Below are 19,740 nucleotides of genomic sequence, written 5' to 3'. Positions count from 1 at the left end.
CCCCATCCCTGCCTCTGGAAACTACAACTCCCGGCATCCAGGAGAGAGGGGAAGTCCTACATCCCACAGTAATGCCTCCTGGATGATAGCCTACAGGAAAAAGCAGTGAAGTTGGATTGTGTCTGCTTGGGAAAGGCGAAATGCATCATTCATGTCAATGTTCATTATAAATATCATGTACAGTATATATATATATATATATATATATATATATATATATACAGTACAGACCAAAAGTTTGGACATATCTCATTCAAAGAGTTTTCTCTATTTTCTTTACTCTGAAAATTGTAGATTCACATTGAAGGCATCAAAACTATGAATTAACACATGTGGAATGAAATACTTAACAAAAAAGTGGTAAACAACTGAAAATATGTCTTATATTCTAGGTTCTTCAAAGTAGCCACCTTTTGCTTTGATTACTGCTTTGCACACTCTTGATACAGGTAAAATATATCTTTGTACCGTGTTAGCCAGTAGAGATAAAAAATTGTTTGAAAGAACTGAGAGTCCTCAGTGGTTGATACCTTTTAATGGCTAACTGAAAAGATGGTAATAATTGCAAGCTTTCGAGACTACTCAGGTCTCTTCATCAGGCTCAATATAACACAAAATCTGAAGAGTCACAAATTTATACACAACAGGACATAGAATGAGGCAGTAAATAAAACAAGTTATGTGAGGCCTCCGACACACTCACGTGAAAATCACGCACGTGCCGCGAGACACGTATTTACCCTGTGTGTTGCGTGTGGTAAGTACGTGTCTCTGGTACGTGCGGGCCATGTGTGCTCTCCGTGTGCTATCCGCGATAACACACGGAGAACCGGTAATTTGAATACTCACGTGGTCCGCGCTGCTGTCCGTGGTGCTGATCTTCGGCTCCAGCCCTGCCGTCTCCTCGCTGCTGCTGCTGCCGACCGCAGTGAAGTGAATATTAAATGAGTATAATGAGCGGCGGTCGGCAGCAAGTGACAGCAGCGGCAGAGACAGGAGTGCTGGAGAAGGTGAGTAACGATTTTTTTTTACTCTGACATGTGTGTTTTCTCAAGCGCGTGTCACACGGGACCGCATCCACACTACATCCGTGTGGAACTGGTGCGGGCCGTGTGACACCCGTGCTGCTGGAGCAACACGGACATGTCAGCGTTTCTAACACATGGAGACACGTAAGTACGGAACGGACACACGTTCCGTTCCAAAATACTTACGTGTCTCCTAACCATAGGGATTACCTAGGTCCCCGTGTGCATGTGTCTCTGGTCCGTGTAAAAAATGGCACACACGGACCGGCGCCACGTGAGTGTGTCGGAGGCCTGAAGCAGAACTATCACTATGGCAAGAGGACAAACTGTTGTGGTCATATATATTGTTGCAGTTCATAGATAAGGAGTGGGAAAGTTTTATTGTCCTCTGATTAGGGTCTGGTCCAGAGCTGTGATGCCCCCAGATGGTCTGAGGAGCTCATCTCTTAATTGATGTAAAAAGACATGAATCCATGTAACATTCATTCCTGCTCTGAATGTATCAAAAGTCATCATAAGTTTGTACTCCCATAGTCTCCTGTCTATCTGGGACTTGAAATTTCCTTTCAATACCAGCAATTTCATGTCCAAGATTGTACATATAATTAAGTAGACCACATTAATTGTGGTGCAGAGGGCAACTAATGTGGTGTACTTAATTATATGTACCAAATGTCCAACTGGGGGTCTGTATGTAGGGGAGACCGGACAACAGCTTAGGACAAGGATGAATTCTCACCGCCACACAATTAGAGAAAAAAGGATAGATCTACCTGTGGCCAAACATTTTTCTAATTCAGACCACAGCATCATGGACATGAAATTGCTGGTATTGAAAGGAAATTTCAAGTTCCAGAGAGACAGAACACTATAAGCTGCTTTACACACAACGACATCGCTAACGAGATGTTGTTGGGGTCACAGAATTTGTGACGCACATCCGGCCTCATTAGCGACGTTGTTGCGTGTGAAACGCACGAACGACCGTTAACGATCAAAATTGCTTACCTTATGCAGGCGTCACACGATACGATCTATCGTGCGATCGCTCGAGCGATCGTACCCGCCCCCGTCGTTTGTGCGTCACGAGCAATTAGTTGCCCGTGGCGCACAAAGTCGTTTAACCCCGTCACATGGACTTACCTGCTGAGCAACGTCGCTGTGGGCGGCAAACATCCACTTCCTGAAGGGGGTGGGACGTTCGGCGTCACAGCGATTTCACACAGTGGCCGGCCAATAGAAGCGGAGGGGCGGAGATGAGTGGGACGTAAACATCCCGCCCACCTCCTTCCTTCCGCATAGCCGGCGGGACGCAGGTAAGCTGTGTTCATCGTTTCCGGGGTGTCACACGGAGCAATGTGTGCTACCCCGGGTACGATGAACAATCGGCGCAGAGATGAAGAAATGACTTTTTTAAAATGAGCGACGTGTCAACGAGCAACGATATGGTGAGTATTTTTGCTCGTTCACCGTCGCTCGTAGCTGTCACACGCTACGATATATCAAACAAGGCCGGATGTGCGTCACTTACGACGTGACCCCGCCGACATATCGCACGATATATCGTCTCGTGTGACGCCCGCATTATCGTTGATCGTTGACGCATCGTTCCTTTCCCGATTATCGTTGCTGTTGCAGGATGCAGGTTGGTCGTCGTTCCTGCAGAAGCACACATCGCTACATGTGACACCGCAGGAACGAGGAACAACCTCGTACCTGCGACCACCTGCAATGAGGAAGGAAGAAGGTGGGCTGGATGTTAGTCCCGCTCACCTCCGCCCCTCCGCTTCTATTGGGCGGCTGCTTAGTGACGTCGCTGTGACACCAAACGAACCGCCCCTTTAGAAAGGAGGAGGTTCACCGGCCACAGCGACATCGCTAGGCAGGTAAGTATGTGTGATGGGTGTTAGCAATGTTGTGCACCACGGGCAGTGATTTGCCCGTGACGCACAACCGACATGGGCGGGTACTTTCACCAGCGACATCGTTAGCGATGTCGCTGTGTGTAAAGTGCCCTTACGGGAGTACAAACTTATGATGACCTTTGACACATTTAGAGCAGGAATGAATGTGTCACATGGATTCATGTCTTTTTACATCAATTAAGAGATGTGCTCCTTGGACCATCCGGGGGCATCACAGCTCTGGACCAGACCCTAATCAGAGGACAATAAAACTTTCACACTGCTTATCTATGATAATATTTATGGCCACAACAGTTTGTCCTTTTGCCATAGTGATAGTTCTGCTTCACATAACTTGTTTTATTTACTGTCCCATTCTATGTCTTGTTGTGTATAAATTTGTGACTCTTCAGATTTTGTGTTATATTGAGCCTGAAGAAGAGACCTGAGTAGTGTCGAAAGCTTGCTAATATTACCATCTTTTCAGTTAACCATTAAAAGGTATCAACCACTGAGGACTTCAGTTCTTTTAAACAATTTTTTTTTCACACTCTTGGTATTCTCTTGATGAGCTTCAAGAGGTAATCACCGGAAATGGATTTACTTCACAGGTGTGCCCTAGCAAGTATAATAAGTGGGATTTCTTGCCTTATAAATGGGGTTGAGACCATCAGTTGTGTTGTGCAGAAGTCTGGTGGATACACAGCTGATAGTCCTACTGAATACACTGTTAGAATTTGTATTATGGCAAGAAAAAAGCAGCTAAGTAAAGAAAAACGAGTGGCCATCATTACTTTAAAAAATGAAGATCAGTCAGTCCGAAAAATTGGGAAAACTTTGAAAGTGTCCCCAAGTGCAGTGGCAAAAACCATCAAACACTACAAAGAAACGGGCTCACATGAGGTCCTCCCCAGGAAAGGAAGACCAAGAGTCACCTCTGCTGCGGAGGATAAGTTTATCCGAGTCACCAGCCTCAGAAATCGCAGGTTAACAGCAGCTCAGATTAGAGACCAGGTCAATGTCACACAGAGTTCTAGCAGCAGACACATATCAAGAACAACTGTTAAAAGGAGGCTTTGTGTAGCAAGCCTTCATGGTAAAATAGCTGCTAGGAAACCACTGCTAAGGACAGGCAACAAGCAGAAGAGACTTGTTTGAGCTACAGAATACAAGGAATGTACATTAGACCTGTGGAAATCTGTGCTTTGGTCTGATGAGTCCAAATTTGAAATCTTTGGATCCAACCAACGTGTCTTTTTGCGACTCAGAAAAGGTGAACGGATGGACTCTAAATGCCTGGTTCCCACCATGAAGCATGGAGGAGGAAGTGTGATGGTGTGAGGGTGTTTTGCTGGTGACACTGTTGTGGATTTATTCAATATTGAAGGCATACAGAACCAGCATGGCTACCACAGCATCTCTCAGCGGCATGCTATTCCATCCAGTTTGCGTATAGTTAGACCATCATTTATTTTTCAACAGGATAACGACAGCAAACACACCTCCAGGCTGTGTAAGGGATATTTGACTAAGACGGAGAGTGGTGGGGTGCTAAGCCAGATGACCTGGCCTCCACAGTCACCAGACCTGAACCCAATCGAGATGGTTTGGGGTGAGCTGGACTGCAGAGTGAAGGCAAGAGGGCCAACAAGTGCTAAGCATCTCTGGGAACTCCTTCAAGACTGTTGAAAGACCATTGCCGGTGACTACCTCTTGAACCTCATCAAGAGAATGCCAAGAGTGTGCAAAGCAGTAATCAAAGCAAAAGGTGGCTACTTTGAAGAACCTAGAATATAAGACATATTTTCAGTTGTTTCACACTTTTTTAAGTATTTCATTCCACAAGTGTTAATTCATAGCTTTGATGCCTTCAATGTGAATCTACAATTTTCAGAGTCATGAAAATAAAGAAAACTCTCTGAATGAGAAGGTGTGTTTTATTTTTTAAATAAATATATATATATATATATATATATATATATATATATATATATATATAAATAGAGTACAGGGATATTTATACTAAAACGGTACATTTATTACACAGTTACAAAATACAAATTAATACATAAAGGATAAGGCAAAAGACACAGGTAGTATAGCAGAGGAGAAATGAGAAAAATATTATAATGGCAAAAACTAGATATCACAGATAACTATAGATAACACTGGTAAATGAAAAAAATTGGTGCATGAGAAGTGTAACTTGTTTTTAGGTCAGTTTTTATCCCTGATTCTAAATCTGCCCTAATTTCTCTTCCATCTTCTCTAGTTAATGAGATATGATATACTCTGTGTATGCATACGAACGATCGAAAAACTAGGACTACTGTCTACTAAACATTGTTATTTTTCCTTTTTGGTTGTTAAAGTAAATTCATACATTTAGATATATTTTATTTATGAAAAATGTACGTCACAAAATAAGAATTAAATATTCATAAAAAGTTGTCATTGAGAGATTATACATTTACTAAGATTGTAAAAGTGGCCCTTTAAATATTTCTTCAAGTGAGTTGCACCAGAGTATCAAGGTGCTATGGAGATAATGCACCTTGATACTCATTGCACATTAAAGGTGATAGAAAGAACACGGCATTCTTTCTAGTAGTTAAGTGTCACTATCTACTTTAGATTTCCCAAGAAAAATCTGTACAACTACAGTGAAAGTAAACCATGCATCTGCCTCAGCATTGTTCAATGAATCCTTGAAGTGTGGATCTTTTTTGAGTCCTTTGATTTGAGGACTGTCACTGTCAAAAATACACTCCTTTAGCTTCTCGAAGGTGAACACTGGAAATGTTCTGCAGATATAGTCAATGCTTCTTCCCTCTTTGTTTAGAGCCTTTACAATCTGCTTTATTACATGTGCAGTGTTGGTAAAATGATCTTATTCCTGTCAATGGTACTGCAATTAATTGTTTTTTCCTGTTACCATGTGTTCTCTCAGAGATCACTCTTTTCTCATCCAGTTTTCAATTTTTGATCTACTATCCCAGAGACAGTAAAAACAGGTATACTTGATGTATCTGCTGTCCCAGGACAATATTCACCATTTTAGGATCCACATAGATTAGCAACTGGTGATCGTGGTATGATAGTTAGTTTGACGGATGTGCGTCACTGACGATGTGACCCCGACGATATATCGTTAGTGATGTCGCAGCGTGTAAAGCACCCTTTACTCTCCAAACAGGATGCTTGTCTGAAGAGGCCAATAGGGACAGGCCAGGCTCAGTCACAGACAGTGATCAGATAAAACAATCCGCATCTATTAGGACTGCATTACATACACTGTTGGAACTATTAGCTATGTATTGCTAGATTCCTTGAGTTATGTTAAGAGGCTGTGGACCAAGTGGTCCCTCAGAATTTTTCCCTTTGTGATAGATAATTGCATGAAGAGACTGAAGGAATTTCACAAGCCTACATCTAAGGCCCCCTTCACATGCACGTGCCGGAGACACGTACATACCAAACGCAACACGCAAGGAAAATACGTGCCTTGCGGCACGTGCGTGATTTTCACGTGCGTGTGAAGGGGGCCTAAAGCAGAGTTTAGTTCTCCAACTTTCTGCCAAGTTCCTTCAAAAACTGTGCGCTCTACAGGCAAAGGGTGATCGCACCAAATATTGAATTGATATAGATTTCACTTTTGGTCACTCACTTTGCTTTTTTTTTAATTGATACAAATAAACCATTAACACTTTTTTTTTTTCATTTTTACTTTCTCATAGTTTTCCCCACACCTGCCTAAAACTTTCATACACTACTTTATGTATACATGGTTTGTAAATCTGGATTGAAAAGTAAGTGCAACATACCTCACAGTCAAGATTTAGATATACTGTATTTCTGATATGTAGATTTTTAACATTGAGTAATCCTGTACTCATTGAGTATATATGTGAAACGCAGCCGTGTCGTCTTGAGGGCTGGACCCTGATCTCATGGCCAACGCTTTTTGCTGTGATCCACATCGAGTTTCACAAGTTGCTCTTCGAACACCAGTGTCAACATCACCTAAGGCCTTTTAAGGTTCAGTCTGGTATGCCTTTGAGTCTCTGTGAGTATTTTGCAAGCATGTACTTTCTATGTGCTTTTTAATATGCCACAATCCAATTTCCTCAGCTGTATCTTCTTTGCAAACTCCTGTGATTTCTATGTGGCACCCCTGAGGCTTCAGTCGCCACAGAGTATTGCACCCAACATTGGGTGTAATGGTAAACCCAGTTCCTAACTGTCGTGTTGGCTCCTGACTCCCCCTACTGGCTGCACCTCCCCCCTCCCAGGTCCTAAGCTAGTGGAACTGGAGCCCCTGTTAAAGGCATCCTGTAAATTTCTCTCTGTTGGTGACCCCTTTATTACCTGACCCTAGTCCAGTCCCCAATGGGAACAGGTTAACCTGGTGTGTATTTGAGTGTGTAATGTGGTGAAACCAGGACTGACCTCTTCAGGGAGTTCTCCAGCAGGAGAGCAGCGGAGCAGACGTGCCTCACAGGTGCTCCGGTGGGAAGGAGGAGAAGTACACAATGGTTGCTGCGGGGAGAGGGATCTCTGCTCCCATGGAACCGATGCCACAAAGGGTGGCAGGACTTTAGGGAAGATCATACTTCACGTTGGTTTTCCAGAATCTGCCTGGATGGGGAAAGTTTCAAGCTTCCCTGTCCACACAGTGCCTGACAGCACAGTGCCATATAAGATCCAGGGCCTCGCTTCAAGCTGGACCCCAGATCGGAACCGTGGCACCTGCATATAGGGACAAGAATACATCTCTTGAAACCCAGGGTCCCTCGTAGCTTCAAGCCAGGGGATCCACAGACAGGCGTTACAAGGAGAAACCCACTGAACACCAAACCGGAATGATCTCTAAAGGGATTTGGGTTTGACGGCGCCCATCATAGCAAGTGACCAGGATTACCTGGGTGAGCAGCATCGTACAAAAGTGAGTAAAAGAATTTGGAACTGCAGCCATAGACTCTGACTCTTTATTACCCGTACTGCCGCTCCCCGCCGCCATTATTACTCCCCTCATCATCCTCCCCGGGGCCCACCCTACCTGTTTAGAGCAATACCATCCCTGGCTGCTACTAAAATCTTCCCCGGAGGACAGAACCAGCAATGGCGGCCCATTCATATGACTCACCCCAGGGCTATGGGGTACTCGGTCCCGGGCCGTATATTTATGGGGACAGTTCACTGGGTGGCCATTGCCCAGTTCTGTGACCCTGGGGGTCGCATGAAAGGTGTTATCTACAGGGGAATAGTAATAATGGTTTTGCCGTGAAGCCACTTGCGGGTTGCGGCTAGGTAGATGGAGCCGCCACTGCACAGTCTCTCACCGCTGGGGCTGATGTTAATGGCGGCCTGGATATTGGGCTCTCCACTAGTAGGGCCGGGTCCCAGGGGGTAGATGATGGAGTTAGGTGCGGAAAAAAGGTAGTCCACACAAGGGATTGCAGTGTAACTGGTTTCTTTACTCACAATGTTGTTATGGCTGAATAAGACTGGTCCTCACCACTGGTCCTCTTAGTTTCAGTGCCGGTGTGGTAACCTGGTGGCTTCTTTCCCCTGCACCTGTCTTTGGTTGGTGGGTCCCTGTTGCTTGGAGCGTCTAGGGGTCCCCTCCTGGTAGTCTTTCAGTCTTTAGTCCGTACGGCGGGCAGTTTGAACCCCGTAGGGTCGGTGTTCCATTCCGGTCCCTGCTTCTCCCGTCACTGCTGGTGCCCCCGAACTTTACGGTCAGTGATGTCCTGGATGGTCCTCTCACTGTGCATATTTTATCAGATCTGCCTGGAGCATTTGCCTGACCTAGGGCTCTATACCCCTTCGGTGTTATGGTTCTAAATAGTACTCCACCGTACTCCTTCGGCAACTACATGCCTGTGGTCACTGTTACACACTCCCGTCAGTACGGTTATGTCCATCTCCTTTCACTTCCACTTACTGACTGTCTGACCCCTCCTCTCTGGTTGTCTTCTAGTGGACTGGATCGGCTCCACCCCTAGGTGGCCATCCATTGGGTCCAACTGTAGTCTGTCACCAGTCCATGGGGAAAGGAAAAACAGGGATTATATATCTGGATTATATATTGTTACTGGCACTGGTCTTCTGGGTCCCTGGGGGTAGGCCCCGCATCTTTGACAGGATGCAGTTCCTTGTAGCTCCTGATAGCTTCAGGGGCGCTACACATACCACAGGTGGCGTCACGACAAACACCTCACAAACTACTACCCCCAACATCTCTTCCCTGCCATCTTCTGTACGCCTCGGGGCAACGAAGCTGGGCTAGGCCGCCCGGGACCATGACAGTTGACGGCACCTGCCACATGGAGCGCTACATCTACAGCTGTCATTTTGTTTCTGCCTCAGACCTGCTGATCAACCCTTCATCTGCTGTAACCTTAACGTAATCTTATCTAGATTTGTTCCCACTTCCTTGCTCGTGCATAAGAATATATCTTCTTTGTAAACAAATTTACCTCTTCACCATCCAGGGCTATCTTTTGTTTGCTGATTAATCATTTGTCTTCTGTAGCTTTATGAACTCTCCCTTGGACTTGTACACTGTGACGCCCCTGCGGTAAACCAGGTGTCACAAAAAGGTAACAGCCCGAATTCTGTGTATCTGCACCAGCCTACACCACTAGGGGACACTGACAGAGACACAGGATCAGCAAAGTTGGTCTCAGAAAGTATAAATCCAACCCCACTGTAGTTAGGACCCTGGGGAGAAGGGAGGGTGTAAGTGGGTGGAGACCGTAACGAGGCAGAAGTGCGTGTTGTTTGTTTGAGAGAGAGTCCGCATGTAGCTGTGGAAAAGAAAGGAGCTCTGTGGAGTATGCAGTTCCTGTCAGAGAGTGAAGGAGAGAGAGGAGGCTGCATGGTGTGTGGTGAGAGGAGGAGAAGCTGTCAGGAGACAGAGAAACCTGACAGCAACCGACCAGAACTTAGGTGGTGAGACCGGCCACTATAAGGAGGAACTCAGGAGAAGCGAGTGGTTGCGTTCTTGGGACAGAGGGACCCCAAGGAGCAAGAAGACCGAGTACTTCACTGAAGTTCAGCACGCAAGGAGTGCAGATCTCCCAGGACAGGACAGACTTTAAGCATCCTGTTAGTTCTGCAGGCAGGTGGACTTCCACGGTGCATCACCCGAACACAAAGGGTCTGAGGCTAAGCGACAAAGAGGGAGCCGGGGAGTACCCCTTAAATAGCTCACGTCGCGAGTGTTAGGACGAGACACCAGGAGGCCCTCCAGAAGCTCCAGGCTGGTGAGGACTTCCAAAGACTGACACGAGTGCAAGGTGGGGAAAGTGGCCCCCAGGTTAAACTGGTACAGATTCCAGGAGGATGGCCAACCTGGTCCTGGCACGTCCCAAGGCAGCTTTTTCCAGGCTGTAAGTAAACCTGTTCAACTGCACTTAGTGACTGGACTCCCTTTCTTTCATTTTTATTATTTTTATTTTTATTTTCTTTTGCTCCACCGAGCCTCCAGAGCTCGAGGGAGCTGGCATATCCCCTTTAAGTTAACCCCTTTGTATTGCGCACCACGGGGCCATGGAAACTGGCCAGGCCACGACTGCACAACCACTGGCTCAGCGACGGGTGCACAGGGAACGGACTAAGCTACTCCTATCTCTGGGGGTCCCGTGCGGGTGCCGCAACTTTGGCGTAGTTGGCAGGATACCAACTAGACCCGCTAAAACAGGAGACAGCGTGCCTTTTTGGGACTATTTGCTTGTTTTTATGGACTTTGGCGCCATTTTCAACGTTGCCGCTGAAATTTTTTTTTGCCGCCATTTTGCTAGACTGTAAATATTTGCTGCGCCACAGCTACAAAGGGCGCGAAACTGGAGCTCCTGCCTCCACAGGATGTAGGCGGCAACCTACAACTGCAGAGACCCCGGAACTCTGCAAGAGACGAGAGACCTGTTTCGGATGCCGGCGGGTGAAGATGTTTGTTCTGGGAGGACTGGATCTAGCAACATGTCTGCTCCAGGGGATCGCACCAGTGCCCCTGGTCACCCAGGGACCTGGAACACTGAGAGACTAGAGGTGGAGGTCCAGCGGCTGTGCTGGACTCTTCAAGCGGAGTACCTGCAGCGAATCGAGCAGTGGAAGGCGGAAATGATGGAAGTGGTGGCAGCCATGGGGGCCCAAGAGAGTGGAGCGCCGCTTGACCAGGCTGCATCATCCCAGGCACCGGGATCCATCCTCGACCAGGCCGTGTCACCGCCGCCAGAGCCAGCGAGACCAGAAGCGGTCGCATCACCCTCTCCGCTGGAGAGGGACACAGCATTGCCAGCTTCCCCTGCCAGACCAGAAGTGATCCCCTCACCTTCTCCGCTGAAGAAGGAGCAAGTACCATCTGATCCAGTGACGGCAGCCCAGGCAGTGACGTTATCGGGAGCTGCAGAGGAGATTGCCGCCAATGCTGACGACTGTTCCCAGGTACTGTGCCCAGTCACTGTCGGGGCTCCTGCAGCGAGCTACCCTTATCCAAGTAGCGGGAAGCCAACAGTCATCACCTGGGAGCGGGCCTGTATGTAGGAATCAGATGGCCCCTTTCCTACACCCTGGTAGCTCTGACCTGATGTGCTACCAGTTTGTGTTGTTTTGTTGAACTGTTCCTGAAAAGTTTCAAGTTTAATGTGTGAAATGCCTGAAATGTGTTGATATTTTTCAAAAGTGATGCCTTGAAAAGTTAACCAGTAACCATGGACCAAAAGCTACAGGACTGGTTCTAGCCAAAAACTCTATTGTAAAATAAGTTGCACTGTTTCTGTGCCCAGCACCGGACCAGGCCACGACTGCACAACCCCTGGCTTGGCGACGGGTGCACAGGGAACGAACTGAGCCACTCCTATCCCTGGGGGTCCCGTGCGGGTGCCGCATACACATTACTTTGCAGGATTTACTGGACTGGCTATACTTCACTTTCTGTGTTTTTCCACATCCCTTGTTCTGTGTCTTTTGATTTGTCTTGCTCCAGTTGCCTGCCTGCTGTCCACCCGGCAAATCTGTGCCTCACCGCTCTACGTGCCATCTGAAAGTTCCTTCCCAATATGCCCAATGTGCCCTCATCTCTGTATTCACCTTGACCTGCGAGTTTCACAATCCACATTGCCAGAAGAGCTGTTACATTATGATCATGTTGTAAAAAACAACTGCCTACTTTTTTCCCTTTGCAAGTTGAAGAAGAAAATTAACAAAATGTGTCAGTTTAGACGATAAGAAACTGAGCTAATTATGTAGCTTGAGATAATATATTTTTGTATTTTATTAATTAAATTTGATTTTAGAATGTTTACTTTGGTTTACATTGTATGCCATATATTTACAAATGCTAGTATTTTCAGTTTATTTTCTTTTTGGAAAGTTGCATTGCTTGTGCTGTAAAAATGGATTGTGGCTTTGTAAGTTTGGCCTTCAGCCTGACTGAAACTCTTTTTAAGGCCCCCTTCACACGTCCGTGAAAATCACGCACGTTTTTCATGGACGTGTCAAAGGTGCGTTTTCCCCTCCATGAGCCGTGTTTATGGCACTACGTGTGTTTTCCGTGTGTTATCCATGATAACACACGGAGAACGGGAACTTTCAACTCACCTGTCCCAGGCGTTCCAGTCTGTGGTTCTGATCTTTGGTCTCAGCCCTGCCGACTCCCCACTGCTGCTGCTTCCGGCCGCAGTGAATTGAATATTAAATGAGTATAATGAGCGGCGGTCGGAAGCAAGTGACAGCAGCGGCAGAAACTGCAGGGCTGGAAAAGGTGAGTAAAGATTTGTTATTTTTTTCTCTGACACATGAGTTTTCTCCGGTACGTGTCACACGGAACACATCCGTGTGGTCCGTATGCGGGCTGTGTGAAACCCGTGATGCCGGAGAAAACGTGGATATGTCTACGTGTGGAACACACGGACATGCGTATGCTCCACACGTACACACGGTCCATGGCAAAACACGCACTTGTGTGCAGACCCATTGATTTTAATGGGTCTACGTGTGCCCGTGTCTCCGGCACGTGAGGAAACGGACCAAACACGTACCGGAGACACGGATGTGTGACGGAGGCCTAATACAAAGGTCTGATCTTAGTGGAGCTTTTTACCATTTTGTCATTTGTCTGCATTTGCATATATACTATTTACCTTTTTTTTTTTCTTTCTACATTTATATTTATATTTATTTCATCTTCGAAAGTCACACTATGAAGTTTTTTTTGACTTGGTTCAATACACAAAAGAAATGCATTTCTACATGACATTACACACGTCTTGATCAGAAATACAAGTTTCTAAAAAATATGATTTTGTTACAATGAAATGACGGAAGAGCTGGCAGAAAAGTCTCTATTGTGCTTTAAAAAATAAAACTATCACTATGAAATCAAACTTAACATTTTTTTTTTATTAATCTTCAGTTAATATTATTTGTGCAGCTAGTTTTCTTACAAAAGTAAATTGGGTATATGGAATAAGTGTATAAAGTAAAAACAGGTATGAGAACATTACATTACTGTATATTTCTACAATGCACTGAATAAAATCTGTTACTTTACAAGCCTCTCTTGTATGGTAATGATAATTAACATATTGAAGGGAATTGTACGGAGCTGAGGCAGCAAGAACACTTGTATTGTCAGATCTATGCAGCTTATATCTAGCATTAGAGCTTCTTTACTAGACAAAAACACGGTCAGGGGAGCCTTTTGAAATGAAGAATGCAGCATAAACTTACCAACCCACCTGATTGATTAAAGACATATATGCAAAACATATGCAACTGGGCTATGAAAGAAATAGTGCAGAATTCTGTATACAATCACATTCTAAAGATGTCTTTGATTAAAGTGAACCAACCACCAGGTTTTTGCCCTCTAAAGTAGAAATGGTGCCGTGATGGTGGTAGCATGCTGATTAAAATGATACCATTAGTTGTGAAATCCGAGGCTTGATTGCAGAATAATCTTTAAACAAACCATCAGAAATGACGTCATTGGTGCAGAGGCTTGAGCATCATGGTGGAAATTTGTGGGTCGAGTCCTCTGTGATGATTCCTCCCCATGGCTTGCTTCCTCGTCTTCGTTTCAATTTCGTACCACCGCCATCATTACCGATGTGTGGGCATTGCTATTGTCTTCAATAAAATGGCACCAGAATCAACGCTTGGCCGTACAGTGCTCTCCGGCGCCATTTTATTGAAGACACAGTGAAGACAAATATGAGCGGCGGGAGCACATGCGCAGATTGAATTTGTTTTTGCAATCAGCACATGATCTACTGCCGCTCATAGTCTTTTCCACAGTGTCCTCAGTAAAATAGCACCAGAGATAAGACAAAAAGTTACATCCTCTTTATAGCCCTACTCTTCTGGTAAGACACCAAGCACAGACATACTGTGCTTTTTCCTGTTATACCAGAATCACTCTTGCTTAAAATCCACACGGCCATACAACAAAGCCTCCGGAGTTATGCTTCCACCCCTCCCAAAGTCATGTCTGCCTTCGCTTAGTGCTTCGGGGGTGTCTTTCTCTGCAATGAGTTACATCCTGCTTGTGCTTAAAAAATTCAAATGTACCATATCTACAATTTTCAAGTGTTGTGCCCACAGTAATAATGTGATTCTGTTACATACAGAAATACTGTATGTAACTCTTCGTAAAAGACTGTTGAAAAAGAATCCAGAATCTGTGTCTTTCAGTCCCTGGCAGAGGAATACTGGTCTACATGAGGGCCTAAGCACAGGAATGTTTTGCACACAAAAAGTCCACAAACCCCACCAGGACCTCTGCCACCAATCCCTTTCCCTTTGCTCTGTGGTGTCGACAGGGATGCGGGCTACTGAAGGAGGATTGCGGAGCTGAAGCAGAAGTCCCCCCTTTGCTCGTGAATACAGTCTCGCTCACTCCGCCCCTCTACACACCCTAGCTAATATGTTCACTACCTCACTGTATCACTGACTTGCTACCTCACCACAAGGTATATCACTCTGCCTCCTATTCTAGCCCCACCTATATAAGATCTTATGTGGGATAGCACACCTGTATGCACATATACAGTATATCTTTTGACCCAGCCAACTTGTGTGCTGACACACATTTTATACAGCTTTAATGGCAGGAGCCATTATACCATTCATATTAAAGACAAAGAGTATGCATTAAAATAGCATTAAACAATTCATATCGATATAAAGTTAGTACAGAAAGTATTCAGACCCCTTTAAATTTTTCACTTTTTGTTTCCTTGCAGCCATTTGGTAAATTCAAAAAAGTTCATTTTTTTTCTCACTAATGTACAAAAAAAATAGAAATGTATACATTTTTGCAAATTTATTAAACAAGAAAAACTGAAATATCACATGGTCATAAGTATTCAGACCCTTTGCTCAGTATTGAGTAGAAGCACCCTTTTCAGCTAGTACAGACATGAGTTTTCTTGGGAATGATGCAACAAGTTTTTCACACCTGGATTTGGGGATCCTCTGACATTCTTTCTTGCAGATCTTCTCCAGTTCCATCAGGTTGGATGGTGAACGTTGATGGGCAGTCATTTTCAGGTCTCTCCAGAGATGCTCAATTGGGTTTAGGTCAGGACTCTGGCTGATCCAGTCAAGGATGGTCACAGAGTTGTTCTGAAGCCACAATTTTTGTTATTTTAACTGTGTGCTTAGGGTTATTGTCTTGTTGGAAGGTGAACCTTCAGCCAAGTCTGAGGTGTAGAGCACTCTGGAAGAGGTTTTCTTCCAGGATATCTCTGTACTTTGCCGCATTCTTCTTTTCTTCAATTGCAACCAGTCGTCCTGTCCCTGCAGCTGAAAATACCCCCATAGCATGATGCTGCCACCACAAAGTTTCACTGTTGGGATTGTATTGGGCAGCTGATGAACAGTGCCTGGTTTTCTCCAAACCTACCGCTTAGAATTATCACCCAAAAGTTCTATCTTCATCTCATCAGACCACAGAATCTTGTTTCTCATAGTCTGGGAGTCCCTCATGTGTTTTTTTGCATACTCTATACGGGCTTTCATATGTCTTGCACCGAGGAGAGGCTTCCATAGGGCCATTCTGCCTCAAAGGCCCAACTGTTGGAGGGATGTAATGATAGTTGACTTTGTGGAACTTTCTCCCATTTCCCTACTGCATCTCTGGAGCTTAGCCACAGTGATATTGGGGTTCTTTCTTACCTCTCTCACCAAGGCTCTTCTCCCACGATTGCTCAGTTTGGCTGGATAACTATTTCTAGGAAGAGTTCAGGTGGTCCCAAACTTCTTCAATTTAAGGATTATGGAGGCCACTGTGCTCTTAGGTACCTTGAGTAGTACATAAATTCTTTTGGAACCTTGGCCAGATCTGTGCCTTGCCACAATTCTGTCTCTGAGCTCCTTAGGCAGTTCATTTGACCTCATGATTCTCATTTGGTCTGATATGCACTGTGAGCTGTGAGGTCTTATATAGACTGGTGTGTGCCTTTCCAAATCAAATCTTATCAGTTTAATTAAACACAGCTTGACTCCAATGAAGGAGTAGAACCATCTCAAGGAAGATCACAAGGAAATGGACAGCATGTGACTTAAATATGAATGTCTGAGCAAAGGGTCTGAATACTTATGTCCATGTGATATTTCAGTTTTTCTTGTTTAATAAATTTTCCAAAATTTCTACATTTCTGTTTTTTTCTGTCAAATGGGGTGCAGAGTGTACATTAAGGAGAAAAAAATGAACTTTTTTGAATTTACCAAATTGCTGCAATGAAACAAAGAGTGAAAAATGTAAAGGGGTCTGAATACTTTCAGTACACACTGTACATAACATGATGTAACAAAGCACAATAAGATAAAGGCCAACAATTACTTTACTGGTGGTCAACAGTTCAACGATACATTATGTGGAAAGAGAAAGGTTCAGTTGCCTGAAGTAACCACCTTACACTTTTCAATGGCTTAACCAGTTACCTAGCTTTGTCCTACTCAAGGGTAGCATCAGTATCACTACCACCCAATGAATGACCTGAAAGGGGATATCTCTGACAGTGTCCACATTTATGGAATAGTTAATCAACAAAGTTGCTGTCCAGATTAGTCCTGTGTTCTCTATAGTAGGACCTCCCTACAATCCACTCAAATCCAGCCACCTTAACACCAACATTACTGTTGCCACTGGCTCATGTTTTTTCACTCACCATTACAGATGTAGGGACACTTTGTTCAGCTGTCTATGGTTCCCTGCCTCAACTTAGGCACCCAATCTCATTGGCACTGGTGTTATAAATATATGGACATCCAACCTCACGGAGACCACCTGTGTATGAACACTTTCTTAGGCCCCTTTCAAAACGTGTTTTGGATGCATGCACCAACAGGGCCATTGACTATAATGGAGCAGGCTCCGTTAGCCTGTGCTCTGTCTTGCACCATTTTTGCACATATGTTTCCTGCAGACGGATACCCGATACTAGTCGACTACGGTTCGAACAGTTGCCCCGACGGGACCACTGCACGTAAGTCAAAACGCAGTTTGAAACGGGCCTTATTAGCTAACAAACTGCACAAACCTGTAGCCTCATATCATGGGAAATCAGACCATAGTTTCTGTCAGTCTTTCAGCTCTAAACCAGTAGGTCTTAAGAGTGAGTAATAGCTTTTCTGAAGCATCTTTCTCACAGGGCATTTTGCTCTTCCTCTTCTAATATCTTTAAGCTCGAGGTTTTTTTTCATGCAATTGCCACCCTTAGAGCTTCCCTCACCTTCCACGGACAAATCTTCCCTACTACTCACCAGCAACATAAAGGATTCAAAGTCTGCTGGGGATGCTTCCAGTCCATTTTGTTGCCATGAATTATTTCCAGTGCATCCTTGGGTTTAATCCTAGTAACTATGTCAAGTTTAGGTGGTTCAGGTCTGAATATTTGACCCATGCCCACTGAATCGGAGTCTACTTGAAGATAACGCAGTGACTGACATGAAAACAGCAGTCAACAGGATCTGGCTTTTACTCATTCAAAGGCAACTAGTATAGCAGTTACAGTCTTCTTCAGCAACATTTATGGTTAAATCACTGAGAGCAGCATCATAATATGTAACAAGTGCTGCGTGTACTTGCAATTACTGTTACACGTGTACTAGCTTATGCTCCAGCTTATTTGGGTTTTTTTCTGTATTTTTGTACTATGTACAAATAAGGGTGCAGTTTGCTCTTTCTCAGCTACGCATTTCATCTATACAGTTCTCCATGGACAGATGGTTGAAGTTGGGCCCTGTCCTTCTCTGTCCTTATGCACATTGGTTTAAATACTTAAGGTTTAAATACTAGAGTAGGACAGTCTCAACTGGGTATACTTTGTCACGGTGGGATGGTTTTTACGCTTTTTGATCAAACAGTCCTAAATAAGTACCCCATGGTATTTAGGTGTACTACTATTTTCTTACTAAAGGTTATATGCTCATTTGTGTTTCTTCTTTTGGATTTTTTAACATAACATTTGGAAACATTTTTAACCATAGTTTTTGTATCTTATGTTTCTATTGTTATTAGAATTGCTTAAAAAAACTTGAAATCTAGAATAAATATACAGAAAATGACTTCGTAGGCTGAGTGTCATTAAATACTGATTAATCTAGAGTAGACTTTTACACTTGTCACCACAATTCTTTGTCTCTCATCAAAACTATGTAAGAGTAAACCATAAATATCTAGATCATCCGGAGATAAATACTGTATATGTTTTTTCTTTCTAAAAGACATCTTTTAGAGAAAAAAGAAGATAAAGCTTCACGTGATGGAGTCAAGGCAACTTTTTGCAGTATGAAAATAAAGAAAATTCTATCTATTGACCCAAAGTGTAATTCACACCATTCTAATAGCAAGCACTGATATTATATTAAAATAAAGGCTGAAAGAAAAAGGTTCTATTCATTTTGATAGCACCCCCTGAGGAAAGGATCGCTGAAACACGTGTCGGGGCTTTGCGGTACACTTTGATGCTTTTACAGATCACTTAAGGTATCATTTTCCTTGCAAATTAAATAATTGTTAAAATCTTTTTACATAGGATTATTATACCATAACCTTATTTATATATGACATAGGATTTAGATACAATTTTGCACTGTGCACTTTGTCATATATTAGGGATTGACTTTTTAAGTGATCTTGGCATTATGTACTTTTTTTTCCTAGTAAAACCGCTGCTATAATTTATGGGACATTTTTTCTTGCCTAATATTTATATGGATTTGTAAAATATTTATTTTAATTGTTGAATAAAAATAATAATTTTAATGCTATTTGCACCATCATTCCCTTTATTTATTTAATTCTAACGAATTTTTTATCTAAATTAGATACTGTATACTGATAGACTGTGAGTCCTCGCGGGCAGGGGGTGTCTCCTCCTGTTCCGGTCTGTGCTTTGGATTGCTCATGAGTATTGTACTTGTTTATCTACGCCCCCCCCTTTTTTTTCACACGTAAAGCGCCATGGAATAAATGGTGCTATAATATTAAATAATAATACTTTTAAGGTACTAGGTCTATATAGATACCCTAAATGCACATTCATTAACCACTTAACAATGAGCGCCGTATATGTATGGCACCCGTTGGCAGCAGATGAATGGACCTGACATTGAGGACCCTGTGACTGTCATGATGGTGCTCCTGTGAACGCAATCCATTTTCCAGGACATTATATGGTAAAATTAATTGTATCTTTCAAATGTACAACTCATACAACAAAAAAACAAGCCCTCCTACAGCTATGTGGGTGGAAAAATATGAAAGGTGTGGCTCTTGGAAAAAATGAAGAAAA

This window comes from Anomaloglossus baeobatrachus, chromosome 1, assembly GCF_048569485.1.
Source record: "Anomaloglossus baeobatrachus isolate aAnoBae1 chromosome 1, aAnoBae1.hap1, whole genome shotgun sequence".
NCBI lineage: Eukaryota > Metazoa > Chordata > Amphibia > Anura > Aromobatidae > Anomaloglossus > Anomaloglossus baeobatrachus.
Note: the sequence above shows the minus strand (reverse complement) of the source record.